Consider the following 15,009-nt stretch of genomic DNA (forward strand, 5'->3'; position numbering starts at 1 on the left):
TAAGAGTAGTAGGTGTTAGTATGACATATTGGATCACTTATTAGGGTGATTCCATTGTACCTTTAATAACAGACTACCCAATGAATTTCAGATGCATTCAGTTACAAGGGATGTATTTCAGATGCATTCAGTTACAACGGATGTATTTGTCTTCTATCTGCAGAAGAAAGAAAATATCCCAAATGTATTATATTATTTTGGGAAATACAAATGTATTCTGTTGTGTGAATTATACCAAATATAATATAGTCAGAATGTGTTGTTCTACCCTGTGAAATCATATTTAGCATCTTCAGAAGGGTATAGAAGACACATAAATTTTGTCTATTAATAGAGGGACATTTTCTTTTTTATGTTTTTTGAATAAAAGAAGTCTCCAAAAGGACAATTTCCCATAGCAATATTTATTATAGGAGCAATATATTTTTCCATGTTGTTCCTGGAAAGAATGTACAAATTTTAGCATGAGACTTATGAAGTAATTTAATCCATTGGTTACTAAAAAAGACAGAAGAAATCCAGCACGTTGCTGATACGAAAAACTACAAACAATTTTTCTGTGCCTTTAAGACTGTCTATGGGCCATTAAAATCCACATCCACTCCATTGCTATCCTCTGACGGTGATACTCTCATAAAAGATAAAAACGGCATCAGCAACAGGTGGAAAGAACACTTCAGTCAGCTTCTCAACCGACCTTCTTCAGTCGACCAAAGCGCCCTTAACCAGATCCCCCAAACCGCACCATTGAACAACTTGATGTCCCTCCTTCAATAGAGGAAGTCCAAAAAGCCATTAAACAAATGAGTGCAGGCAAGGCACCCAGTAAAGACAAGATCCTAACCAAGGTGTACAAGGCCTTAAATGGAAAGGCACTTCAGGCATTCTACATAGTGCTGACCAGCATATGGGAAGAGGAAGACATGCCCCCAGAACTCAGAGATGCCTCCATCGTAGCCTTATACAAGAACAAAGGCTCACGAGCCTGTGACAACTACAGAGGCATCTCACTACTCTCCACTGCCGGAAAGATTCTCGCCCGTGTTATACTCAACAGACTCCTGTCATCTGTTTCAGAGCAGAACCTGCCTGAATCACAATGTGGCTTCTGACCAGATCTCAGCATCATCGACATGGTCTTCGCGGTGAGGCAAATGCAGGAAAAATGCCTTGAGCAGAACCTGAGTCTCTAAATTGTCTTCATAGACCTGACAAAGGCGTTCGACACAGTGAACAGGGACGCATTGTGGGTGATCCTCAGCAAGCCTGGCTACCCAGCAAAATTCGTCAAACTGATCCAGCTCTTCCATGTCGACATGACAGGGGAAGTCCTATCTGGTGGAGAGACTTCCATTCGCTTCAACATCTCCAATGGCGTGAAACAAGGCTGTGTCCTCTCTCCGGTACTATTCAACCTATTTTTCACCCAAGTATTACGACATGCTGTGATGGATCTAGACCTGGGCGTCTACATCAAATACCGACTGGATGGCTCAACATTTGACCTTCCCCGCCTGACTGCAAAAACAAAGACAACAGAGAGACTCATCCTGGGAGCTCTCTTTGCAGATGACTGTGCTCTCATGGCCCACCAAGAAAATCATCTCCAAACATTGTGGACAGGTTCTCCACCGCAACAAAACTGTTTGGCCTGACTATCAGCCTCAGCAAAACAGAGGTGCTGTTCCAACCTGTACCAGGGAGGCCAACTAACCAGCCGTGCATTACAATCGACGGCACGCAGCTTTCTAATGTCAACACTTTCAAGTACCTGGGCAGCACCATTGCCAACGACGGGTCCCTAGACCACGAGATTAATGCCAGGATCCAAAAGGCCAGCCAGGCCCTCGGGCAGCTGCGCTCCAAAGTCCTCTAACACAGAAGTGTAAGCACTGCGACGAAGCTCAAAGTGTATAACGCAGCGGTCCTCAGCTCGCTCCTGTACGGTGTGAGACATGGACACTGTACCGGAAGCACATGAAGCAGCTGGAGCAATTCCACCAATGCTCCCTCCGGTCAATCATGAGGATCCGATGGCAGGACCGAATCACCAATCAGGAAGTCCTCGACAGAGCCAACTCCACCAGCATCGAAGTCCTGGTCCTCAAAACCCAGCTATGATGGTCTGGACACATCATCCACATGGACCCACAGCAAATACCAAGACAGGTATTCTATGGTGAACTGTCAGCTGGACTCAGGAAACAAGGCCAACCAAAGAAAGGATTCAAGGATCAGCTAAAGTCCAACTTGAAGTGGGCTGGCATGACCCCAAAGCAACTAGCACTCGCTGCCTCTGACAGAAGCAGCTGGTGAACCCACATTAACCAACGCCACCACCTTTGAAGATGAGTGATGTCGACATCTTGCCGCTGCGCGTGAACGCCGACACCAGGCCACAACCGCACCTCCCGTAACAACTGGCGTCCCATGCCCCATGTGCCACAAACTGTGCGCCTCAGTCTTTGGACTTCAAAGCCACATGAAGGTGCATCAATAGATAAGAATGCACAAAGACAATTGTCATTCTTGTCACCGAGAGACTACTACTACATAAAGTAGGAATGTTCATTGTACTATTCCCCCAGAGCTGTCATATACATGTTATTTGATGTTCTCCATTCATGGTGAACTTACTCTCTACTAAGGAAGTTCATTCTACTTCCAGATAGCATTAATTGTTAGGTATTTTTTCCTTTTATCAAGCTTCCTCCTATATAGCTAGGTCCCAGTTAGTGTAAATAATTAATCCTTGGTAAATGATTGCATTATTTGAATTCATAGTGCATATTTCCATTGAATTAGAGCCAATTACTATATTTTACTTTCTATAACTTAAAATAGTACACATTTGTATATATACATATATATGAACACTTCAAGGAATTTATTGTTCACTCATTGGGATTTTTTCTCTTCCACATGACAGTTGGGCTTGTAGAATTTTAATTTCAGAGTTAGAAGGTATTTCAGACACCCTCTTTTCGAGTCCATACTTGAACAAAAATCTCCTCTATGATATTTCATTTTCAGCTAGATCTAATTGTAATGAAGTTTTTCCTTATGCCAAGCTTATACTTACCTATTTAAAACTCTCATGTAACAGTTCTGCCTTTTGAACCTAGGAAGAACAAGCCTGGCCTTCTTCCACATCCCTTCCTTTCAGGTATTTGAAAACAGTTATTATTCTGCCATGTCCACTACATCTTTCATTTCTTTAAATTAAACTTCACAGTTTTCTTCAGGTGTTACTCATATGGTACAGCCTTGAGGTACTTTACCCTCCTGGTCTTCCTTCTCTAGATACTGAATCACATAAGGATAGAATCAGAATTTAAAAGAGACCACTGTGGAAATCCTTTCCAACACATACCTACAAGCAATGCAGCTTTAATATACTTGACAAGTGATCTTCCTGCCTGTTTGAAGAATTTTGAGGATGAACCTGCCACCTCTAAAAGTAGTTCATTCAACTTTCAGACAGTTCTCATTGCTAGGAATTCCCCCCTCCCCAAATCAAAGCTCAGTTTGCCTGTTTGCAATTTCCATCCATTCTTCCTGGGTCTGATATCTAGCACCAAACTCAACAAGTCTAATCCTACCTCAACATAACAGTCCTTCGGATACCTGAAAAGTTGTCTTGTACATCCTGAGTCGTATCTATTCTATTCTAAACATTTCTCACTCCTTTGGTTGGCACTTATATGACTTAAGGCTCTTAACCAATTTGATTATCCTCCTCCAGATAGACTTAACCAGTATTCCATATGAGGGCAAAGGCATTTCCTAATCCCATGCCTCCCCTAATGACGCCTAGAATCACATTTGCTATTTTGCCTGCCATTTCAGATCACAGGCTCACTGAACTGGTGGTCCACTAAAACTTCCAGATACTTTTCACATAAACTGTTCACTAATCAGGTTTCTCACATTTTGTAATTGTTGGGTCCATTTTCTTGTCCCTAATTGTAAGATTTACATTTCTCCCCAGTTATAAAATTTATATTTTCTCCCTAAAATTTTCTTTTTATTAGATTCATCCTAGTGTTCTCCTCTAAGATCTTTAGTCTCTTATCTATTTCCTTAGGACTCCCTGCTTGCTGGAATCTGTAACACTGATTAGTATACCTTCAACACCCATATCAAGTAATTGATGAATGTGCTAAATAGCACAAAACCAACAACATATCTGATGGAAACTCCATTCAAGACCTCCTTCTCTGCTAACCTTGAATCATTTAAGATATTCTTTGGGCACTGCTGAATCCATCTAACTATATTCTCCTCTAATTCATATCTCTCTATCCTGTCCACAAAAATAGAATAAGATACTTTATTAAAAACTTTGATGAAATTTTGGTAAATTACATCAACAATTTCCCTTATCTATCAAATTAATAATACTGGGGGGGGGGGAAGGAAATGAGATTGATTTGACATGATTTCCCCTGGATGAAACCATCCTGGTTCTGGGTTATATTTCTAGATGTGCACCAACCACCTAATTGTTATAGAAGTTTGTCATGAATTAAGATTAAGATCACTGGCCTATGCTTTGTGTTTTCTGTTTTCTTTCTCTTTTTCAAAATTAAGACATTTGCCTCTCTCTCCTTTTGTGGAAATTTTCCTATGTGCCATGGTCTCTCAAGTATTACTAACAAGAGGTAACCAATAATAACTTCCTAGTTCTTTCAGTATCAGAGGATAGGCTTCATTTGGGCTGGGTGACTTAAGCTATTATGTCCTCACTTAGCTTGGAGAGTACCTTACTCATTCTTGTTCGGTCATTTCCAGTACAAAGATCATTGTTCTTAGCAGAGAAAAAGGAAACAAAATGTCTTCTCTCTATTTTCAATATCATCTTAACCATCCCAAACAATTCCTTCATAGATCGTATTTTTCTCTCAATATAACCCCTCCAAGTCCCTTTGTATAATAACAAATAATATAAATATAAATAATATAAGCCCCTAAATTGGTCCAAGCTCTTTAGCTTCCTTCACCAGTCTCAGTTCACTCTGAATCTTAGTATTATTGACCCTAAAGTTCCAGAATGCTGTTATTCACTTAAATTTTTCCTGCATTACCTGCCCTAGTTTTCATTTTTTCTTAATTTCTTTTTGAAATTTAAGTATTTGGGTTATTTCCTGGGTGCATTCAAGATTTCTTGAAAGATGTAACAACAACAAAAACCCTATCCAAACATTTCAGAGGCATAAGACAAGGTGATACATGCTAGTCAAAAGTGTTAATCATTATGATTGGTCCTGGAGGAGAGCCAGTAGAGTTCATATAGATGAAGTATGACTTGTGCATCATAAAATACTCCAAATGTTCCCAATGGAAAATGGCATCAAGCCCTAGAAAATTTCAGAGCTTCTTTTAAGAAATCTGCAGATACTTACTGCAACCAAAAAGCCTTTGTTTCAACCATCTGCACAAAAAAGACCAAATGTGTGAACAATGTCTCATCCCCAGATTATGACACACAGTAAGATGGACAACTTGAGTATTTTTCTCATCACTATTTAAATCTAAAAAAAAAAAAGACTGTATTAATGAACAATGAATTGAGCCTGAATCGAACAAGATGAGCAGAACAAGTTGAATTATCTTTGGGAAATATAAAAATTCCTCTAATGAACTGAAGTTTCCCATGGAGGAAAAAAAGACATTTAAAAAATACTGACATTCTTCCAGTATTGTATGGTTGCAAGATGTGGAATACAACAATTTACAAGAAATTAAAAATGGACATCAAATAGAGAGTAATAGGGAGGAGAAAGTCAATTGTTAGCAAGCAACATATAACCAGATTACTATGGTTATATAGTATTGTCAATACTGCAACATGTAATCAATGGGAAACTTGAAAGAAAAATAAAAGATAATAGGATTATAGATCTAAAACTCTAATACACCTTGAAAAACCTTCATTCTGACCACCTCATTTTACACATGAGGATCTGAAACTGAAAAAAGGTAAGTGACTTGCTACAGTTCACATGCATTAAGTGACAATGCCAAGATCTGAACTCAGGTTATTTGACTAAATGTAGCATTCTTTCACTAATCGTTTGTTCTGCCTTTCAAGATGTCATTGAGAAAATGAATGACAGCAAGAAAAATTAATCATAGATCACATTGATTGTAGATAGCATATGAATAAGAAGTGATCTATTGCCATTCTTTGGATTTCAAGAGAAAGCAAGGAAAGTTTCCAGCATGTTGAGTGGAACCCTTGTAGAGAAGTTATGGAAGAACATGGAAAAGAGATACACAAGACAGGTAGATATGGCTTAATTATGATAGACATTACTGGAGGGATCTTCCAAATCAATGGTATCAAGGATCTGTTTGCATATATGTAAGTATTCACCTTTTCTACTATGATTAGAGAACACCCCTTAAGCTGACTATTTATACAATTTTGATGAATAATATAGTTCAGAGCTGAATGACTTTTCCATTTTGGGTGACCTAAAAAACTGTAAGTGGTTCCCCATGATTACAGAAAGGGCAGTTGTATCAAAGTTGCATCAAACTATATTGAACTCCAGGAGGAGTGATAGTTCAGTTGGAGACTAAACTGTTTCTCTCTTCCTGTTTGCCCAGTTACCAAGAATCTTAGAACCTTCCCAGTGAACTTTCCACTGAGAGATACATGACTGGCATTATTGAAGCTCTGAAATAATGGTTGCTAAAGTAGGGTCTCTTCTAGGTCAACTGAGTCTGACTTTGAAACCCATGTCTTCCTTTTCTACTTGTATTTTAATTTTTTCTATCCCTTCCCATTTTCCCCATCTCCAAGAAAGCAGGTAATATAAGTTGTACATATATTATCATATAATACATATTTCCCTGTTAATCATGTTGTGAAATAAGACATATATTACCCAGGAAAAATTCATGGAGGAAATAAACTGAAAAATGGTATGTTTCCATTTGTATTTATACTTCATCTGCTCCTTCTATGGTAGAGAATATTCTTTTTCATCATGAGTCCCTTGGATTTGCCTGTTTTGCATTTCTGAGATGGACATTATCAATCTTGGGAAAAGTCTCATGGATTTCAGAAGTCAGAGTTCTTGGGGACCTTAGTGACAGCTGATTGCTAGAGGAATTTTTGCATCAGAGAGGATGACTACAAGGAACAAGAGTAACTCAGCCTTGGTTTGAATTGACAAATGACATGGAAATGAATGGTATTGTTTAGATGATTCAAAGGTAAACTGCTGATTCAGCACTCCCACAAAAGGCTTCTGTTTGAACATTTTCAGACTTATTCTGTTGAAAGAGTATAACAATCATGTCACTACATGCATACTACCTATTTGATGTCTGTCTATAGAAGAAATAGTTATATTATATCTGTTTTATTATATAGTAAGTATGAATATTTTTTAGAGAGAATAGCTATAAACTATTTTTCCTAGTGCTCCAGGATATAAAAGGACACTGACTTCAAGAATGTTTCTCAGGGCCAACTAATCCCAATAATATACAAATTATTTGAAAAAATAAGCAAAGGAGTTTTACCAAATTCATCTTATGACACGAATATGGTACAGATTCCAAACCAGGCAGACCAAAAACAGAGAAAGAAAATTACAGACCAATCTCCTTAATGAACATAGATACAAAAATCTTAAATAGAATACTAGCAAAAAGATTCCAGCAAGTGATCAGAAGGGTTATTCACTTTGATCAGGTGGGATTCATACCAATAATGCAAGGATGATTTATTATTAGGAAAACCATCCACATAATTGACCATATCAATAATCAAACCAACAGAAATCACATGATTATATTAAGAGATGCAGGAAAAACCTTTGACAAAATACAACACCCATTCCCATTGAGAACACTAGAAAGTATAGGAATAGAAGGGCCATTCCTCAAAATAATTAGTATTTATTTAAAATCGTCAGCAAGTATCATCTGCAATGGGACAAGTTAGACGCCATCCCAATAAGATCAGGAGTGAAGAAAGAATGCCCACTATCACCTCTATTTAATTTTGTTCTAGAAATGCTAGCAATAGCAATTAGAGAATAAAAAGAAATTGAAGGAATTAAAGTAGGCAAAGAGGAAACAAAACTATTACTCTTTGCAGATGATATGATGATATACTTAAAGAAATTTAGAAAATCAACTAAAAGGAAGGCAAATAGAAATAATTAAAAACGTTTAAAAACTTGCAGAGTACAAGCTAAACCATATGAATCTTCAGTATTTCTAAATATTTCCAAAAAAACTCATCAGCAGGAGAAACTCCACCTAAAATCACTCTAGACAACATAAAACATTTAGTAATCTATCTGCCAAGACAATCATAGAAATTATATGAACACAATACAAAATGCTTTCAACACAATTAAAACTAGATCAGAATAATTGGAAAAACACTAATTTCTTATGGGTAGGATGAACTAATCTAATAAAAATGACAATCCTTCCAAACAACCTTTTTATAGAATTAGAAAAAAATTATAACAAACCTCATTTGGAAGAACAAAAGATCAAGAATATTAAGATAAATAATTTTAAAAAATGTGAAGGATGGGAGTCTAGCAGTTCCAAATCTTAAACTGTACTATAAAGCAGTGGTCATCAAAATAATATGGTACTGGCTAAGAGACAGAAGGGAGGATCAGTGAAATGGACTTCAGGTAAATGACTTTAGTAATCTAGTGTTCGATAAACCCAAAGATCCCAGCTTTTGGGACAAGAACTCACTCTTTGACAAAAACTGCTGGGAAAACTGGAAAACAGTATGGGAGAGGTTTAGATGAATATCTTATACCCTTCACCAAGATAAATTCAGAATGGTTGAATGACTTAAATATAAAGAAGGAAACTATAAGTAAATTAGGTGAACATAGAATAGTTTACCTGTCATATCTATGGGAAAGGAAAGATTTTAAGACAAAACAAGAGATAGAGAATATTACAAAATATAAAATAAATAATTTTGATTACTTTAAATTTAAAAAGTTTTGTAAAAACAAAACCAATGCAACCAAAATTAGAAGGGAAGCAACAAATTGGGGGAAAATCTTTATAACAAAAACATCTGACAAAGGTCAAATTACTCAAATTTATGAGGAGCTAAATCAATTTTACAAAAAAAAAAAACTAAGCTATTCCCCAATTGATAGATGGGCAAGGGACATGAATAGGCAATTTTCAGATAAAGAAATCAAAACTATCAATAAGCACATGCAAAAAAGTGTTCTAAATCTCTCATAATCAGAGAAATACAAATCAAAACAACTCTATGATACAACCTTACACCTAGCTAATTGGCTAGTATGATAGCAAAGGAAAATGATACATGTTGGAGGGGATGTGGCTGGAAAATTAATGTACTGGTGGTGAAGTTGTAAATTGATCCAACCATTCTGGAGGGCAATTTGGAACTATACCCAAAGGGCATTAAAAGACTTACCTGCTCTTTAATCCAGCCATACCAATATTGATTTTATACGCTAAAGAGATCAAAAGGAAAAAGATTTGTACAAGAATATTCATAGCTGTGTTCTTTGTGGTAGCAAAGAATTCGAAAATGAGGGGATGCCCTTTGATTGGTGAATGGCTGAACAAATTGTGTATCTATTGGTGATGAAATACTATTGTGTTGAAAGTTATAATGAACTGGAGGAATTCCATGTGAACTGGAAAGACCTCCAGGAATTGATGCAGAGTGAAAGGAGCAGAACCAGGAGAACATTGTACACAGAGACTGATACACTGTGGCACAATCGAATGTAATAGACTTCTCTACGAGCAGCAATGCAATAGTCCAGGACAATTCTGAGGGACTTATGAGAAAGAATGCTCTCCATGTGTAGAGAAAGAACTGTGGGAGTAGAAGTACAGAAGAAAAACAACTGCTTGATCACATGGTTGGAGGGGGATATTATTGGGGGCATAGGCTCTAAATGATCACCCTAGTGCAAATACTAATAATATGGAAATAGGCCTTGATCAATAACATATGTAAAAACTGGTTGAATTGCTTGTTGGCTATGGGAGGGGTCGTAAAAAGAGGAGCGAAAGAACATGATTCATGTAACTATGGAAAAAAATTCAAAATTAATTAATTAAATAAATAAACAAAAAAAATAGAATATCAAAGGAAATAATGAAAAAAATTAAGAATGGGGGCCTAGCAGTACCAGATCTTAAACTGTACTATAAAACAGTAGTCACCAAAACTATATGATTCTAGCTAAGATCATGGATCAATGGAATAAACTGGGTGTAAATGATAGTAGCAAGAGAGTTTTGATAAACCCAAAGCCCCCAGCTCCTGGGACAAGTACTCAGTATTTGACAAAAACTACTGGGAAAATTGGAAAACAGCATGGGAAAAATTAGATTTATATCAACATCTTATACCTTATTCCAAGATAAATTCAAAATGGATAAATGACTTAAATATAAAGAGTGAAATTATAAATGAATTAGGAAACATAGAATAGTATATCTGTCACATCTATGGAAAAGGAAGGAATTTAAGACTGAAGAAATAGAAAGGCAGGGGAAAGATTCCATGGAGTGTGGGAAAAGGATTTAAGGGAGACTGCGAATGACAGTTGAGGGGAGTATTCCTTTCTCACTGAGAGGCTGGAGGGAGTACTTCCTATCATGGAGGACCTGTTGTTTCTGGGGAAAAAGCCATTTTCCCAGATACTGAGGTTTCTCCATCATCCAGTTCATACTGGAAATATTTATCCTACTCATTTGTATTTTCCTGTGCCTATCAACCTTTATATATCAACCAGTTCCTGTGTTCCAGTTGACTCAGAGATTTTGTCCTGCTGAGAAAAGTCAACCCGAACCAAAAGACCTGTCTGCCTGGAGGTGTGGTTGAAGCTATATTTGGCTGAAGTTTTCCAGGGCAAATTCATCTATTACCTCACCCATATCTACTCCTACTGAACTATTTCTCATCCACCATAAATATTTGGAGGGTCAGAAGGTTAGAAAGATAGAGAGGGAATTTGGGGTAACAGACAGAGAGTGTAGTTTATAAGTTAGTAGCAAGAACAGAATAGATCCACAGGGATCTCTTGGGTTTGGAGGGAGGAAATTTGGTGAACTAGAGTTAGGCAAACTTAGTCTCTGCCCTCCTTCCTTTCCCTGTTTGAAATATTTTAATAAACCCAAATACTTCTCATAAAGAATGCAGTGAGATTGTGGTTCCTGTCAGTTGGGTTAGTAGACCTGACTGACCGGCCTATAGCCTGATATGTACAGAATAGAGCACTTGACTAATATGCCATCAATGGAGGTCAAGTAACTCGTTTATTTCAAGACCTAGCAAGAGATAGAGAATATTGCAAAATGTAAAATAAATTACTTTTATTATAACAAAAAATTTTTAAAAATTAAAAAGTTACAAATAAAAACAATGCAACCAAAATTAGAAGGAAATCAACAAACGGGGAGAAAAAAATTTATGACAAAACTCTCTGACAAAGGTTTAATTCCCAAATATATAAAGAACTAAGTAAAATTTACAAAGAATCAAGCCAAATGGGGAATCCCAATCAACAAATGGTTAAGGAACACAAATAGGCAGTTTTCACATGAAGAAATCAGAACTATCAATAAGCACATGCAAAAGTGTTCTAAATCCCTCCTGATTAGAGAAATGCAAATAAAAACACCTCTGAGGTAACACCTTATACCTATCAGACTGGCCAATATGGCAGCAAAGGGAAGTAATAAATCTTGGAGAGGATGTGTCAAAATTGGGACACTGATACACTTCTGGTAGAATGGTGAATTTGTCCAACCATTCTGGCAATTTGGATGGCAATTTGGAACTATGCACAAAGGGCTTTAAAATAAGGTCTATCTTTTGACCCAGCCATACCACTTCTGGGTTTGTACCTCAAAGAGATAATAAGGAAAAAGTCTTGTACAAAAATATTTCTAGCCACGCTCTTTGTGGTGGCAAAAAATTGGAAAATGGGGGGGGGTGTCCATCGATTGGGGAATGCCTGAATAAATTGTGGTTTTTGATGGGAATGGAATATTCTTGTGCTGAAAGGAATGATGAACTGGAGTGATTCCATGTGAACTGAAATGACCTCCAGGAACTGATGCAGAGTGAAAGGAGCCGAACCAGGAGAACATTATACACAGAGACTGACACACTGTGGCACAATCGAATGTTATAGACTTTTCTACTCTCAGCAATGCAATGACCAAGAACAATCTAGAGAATCTTATGAGAAAGAATGCTATCCGTATCCAGAGAAAGAACTGTGGAAACAGAAATAAGAAGAAAAACATATAATTGATATAGTTTGATAGGGATATTATTAGGATTTTGATGTTAAAAGATCACTCTACTGCAAATATGAATAACATGGAAATAGGCTTTGAACAATGATACATGTATAACCCAGTGGAACTGCTTGTTAGCTCTGGGATGGGGGAGGAAAGAGCCAGGGGATAGGGAAAGAATTATGAATCATGGAATCATGGGAAAACATTTTAAATAAAAAATGGGGGGAAAGAATATAGGTTTCTTATTCTTCTTCTGTTTTGTTTTTAAACCCTTACTTTCAGTCTTAGAATCAATACTGTGTATTGGTTCCAAGGCAGAAGAGCAGTAAAGGCTAGGCAATGGGAATTAAGTGACTTGCCCAGGGTCACACAGCTAGGCCAGATTTGAACCCAGGACCTCCCATCTCTAGGTCTGGCTATCAATCCACTGAGCCATCCTTTTACTGCTCCCTCTTCTTACTCTTCTTTTTAATGACTAGGATTTCCTAGACAGAAAATGGTCTACAAACATGAATGCAGAGTTAAAAGGGTTCTCTTATTGGTTAAGGAGAAGATGAGCTTCCCAAACCCTCTTGGCCCAACATTGGTTCTTATTGTTAATGAGTATTTTAGTTAGATAAATAAGAAGTAATTGCATCAAGTATCAAATATTCTTAGCTAGTGTTACCAGAGGTATAGCCTTCCTCATCTTTCTCTGAGTATCACTAATATTAATTCTTAATTAATTTTTCTGAGTCATTAGCTTAAAAACTTGAGATAATAAGACTTTTGGTATTCAAGGGATCATTAGAAACTACTCAGAGAAATTGTGTTGGCATCTCAACATTTCTTTCTCCAGAATTTCCCCTCAGCATGTGTTATAACAGACTACCAAAACTTCACTCCTAGTAATCTTTATACACTCATCACAATTCTTCACCATGAAGTTCCTTTTCTAGTCTCTAGTCACCTTGCCCTTCAGTCAGTTCACTCTTTCACCCCTGCCATTACATGTCTGTCATTATTTTCCATTTCTCTCCATCTCTGATTCACTATTCTGGCCTCTTTATCCATCTATAGCAATGTCTGTCCCATGAGACTTCTGTTCTTTTTAAATTGAGTATGCTGAGCTCATGCACAAGCATTTCTGATGATTTTATAGAGGCTTTTGCCCTATCAAGGGATTTAAGCCCAAACCATTTTGGAAATATATTATCTGGATAGGTCTCTTATAGAGAAAATTTTTTAAGTGTTCTGGATTTTTTAATGATTAAAAATCAGAAAAAGAATAATATAAAACTTTACCCTCTCTCTGCATTTCAGTTTTCAGAGTAATTGACATTTGCTTTTCTATATCTGTGATCATAGTTAATTTATCTGGCAAGCAAGGTTAAGGAAGAAATGGATTGTAATCTTAGTGGAATGGGAGAGTTGAAATAATCTTTGAACTGATTGGACTCCTTGGGGGTTGAAAGGAATGTATTATGTTCATGCTTCTGGTTTGGACCCCCATGCTACAGCTCTAACTTATTCCCTTCTCAGTGAGAATTTCCATTCCCTCCCCTCCCATTGCCCACTGCTTGGGTGAGCAGGAAACTGGGAGGGGGAGGCAAAATTGGTTTCTCTTTCAGACAGCCAAAATTATGTAACTCAGCTTTGGTCATCTCCCCAAGGGTGTGACCAATAGAGTTGGCAAGTAAATAAGTGGCTTTCAAGAGTTCAGTTCTGAAATTTCAAATAAATACATTCTTGTCATCTTATGCTGGGGAAATTTTAAAAATTTAACAACTTGGGATCATAACAAATATTTTATAACTTTAACTCACCCTGAAAAAAGACCTAAATTGTTCTTTATCTTTCTGTGTTGGTCAGTTAATTGTGAATTGCAGATCACTACATCCTTTATACTTGTATCTCAGTTGCTAGCATAGTACCTATCATTTATTAATAATTACTTGTTGATTATTTAATTTTTTAATCTTTTAGGCACAAATGTTGATACAGATATTGTCAGAGTTGTCTTTCTATTTTGAAATTCTATGATTGTTCTTAAAATAACACTTTCATAGATATTAGTAAAAAGGGAAAAATCTAAAAATACTGATTTCTCAAAAAATTTAGTATTGTGACTTTGTATTAAATATCCCAGGCTATAAGATTTAGAACTGTAATTGACTTTAAGAAACCACTTTGTCTATCCTCATCATTTTATAGATGAGGAAATGGAGGTCCAAATGACTTTTACAAAGTCACACAGAAAATAATGAGATGGGGGTTCAAACAGATCTTCTATTTATAATAGTTGATGTTCAATTTTGTGTGAGAATACAACAAGTAATTATAAGAAATAAGATGAGTTAGTGAAGAAACTTTGACAAATTAAAATTTTTCTCAAAACAGTATTTGATTGATGTAAATCTAGGTTTTAAAATCAGGAGTCTGAGAGAGATTTTATGTGAATAATAAGAGAGCAGACAAGGGAAAACAAGCATGAACCTTTGGCTGAACCAATCTACCAAATCTCAAAACTCAAGTCCCATCCACAATTTTCTATGATGTTTCAGTCTTTTTGCCAAAGTTTTTTGGGGTGACTTTTTGGAAATTTTTTCCTTTACCTCTTTTAATTGTTCTAATTTTATTTTATTTGCTTCTTTTATACATGCATACAAAAGAATAAGGTAACCTTTTATTCAACAATCTTTCTAGAAATCTCATATTTTC

Source organism: Monodelphis domestica, chromosome 5 (genome assembly GCF_027887165.1).
Source record: "Monodelphis domestica isolate mMonDom1 chromosome 5, mMonDom1.pri, whole genome shotgun sequence".
NCBI classification, from domain to species: Eukaryota; Metazoa; Chordata; class Mammalia; order Didelphimorphia; family Didelphidae; genus Monodelphis; species Monodelphis domestica.